Source organism: Brassica oleracea, chromosome C6 (genome assembly GCF_000695525.1).
Source record: "Brassica oleracea var. oleracea cultivar TO1000 chromosome C6, BOL, whole genome shotgun sequence".
NCBI classification, from domain to species: Eukaryota; Viridiplantae; Streptophyta; class Magnoliopsida; order Brassicales; family Brassicaceae; genus Brassica; species Brassica oleracea.
In genome coordinates this window covers 19379998-19380835 of record NC_027753.1, presented here as the reverse complement: position 1 = coordinate 19380835, position 838 = coordinate 19379998, and positions in this window count along the sequence as shown.

Genomic DNA, 838 nt, shown 5'->3' with positions numbered 1-838 from the left:
TCTGGATGTCATGCATATTGAGAAGAACTTTTTTGAGAACATCATGAATACATTACTTAACGTCCCTGGGAAGACAAAAGATAGCAAAAAGTCAAGGATGAACTTATCTGATATTTGCTCAAGAAGTGAGTTACATATCAAGAGCAATGGAAACGTTCATGTTCCCATCTTCCGGTTGTCATCAGAAGCAAAAACAACATTGTTTGAAACCGCAAGGCCGTGGGAGGAATAGGGTACCGTACCAAAGGATGTGGTACCTACCAATTACAGACAGATTGAAAAGATTATATCAATCTGAGAGGACTGCTGCGTCGATGAGGTGGCATGCGGAACATGTCCAGAGAGATGGTGAGGTTGCACATCCATCAGACGCAAGAGCGTGGAAACATTTCAACAAGGTACACGCAGATTTTGCTACAAATATTCGGAATGTCTATCTTGGGTTATGCACCGATGGATTTAGTCCATTTGGAATGTCTGGTAGACAATATTCTTTGTGGCCAGTCATTCTTACGCCGTACAATTTACCACCGGATATGTGCATGGAACAAGAATTTCTATTTTTGACCATATTAATCCCTGGGCCGAAGCATCCAAAATGGTCTCTTGATGTTTTTCTTCAACCGTTGATAGAATAGCTAAAGCAATTGTGGTCAGAAGGGGTGAGGACGTACGATTGTTCCTTGAAAAACAATTTTACGATGCGAGCAGTTCTGCTGTGGACGATAAAAGATTTCTCTGCTTATGAGATGTTGTCTGGCTGGACAACACATGAAAGATTATCTTGTCCATATTGTCTTGGATCGACGGATGCTTTTCAACTGAAGAATGGTAGGAA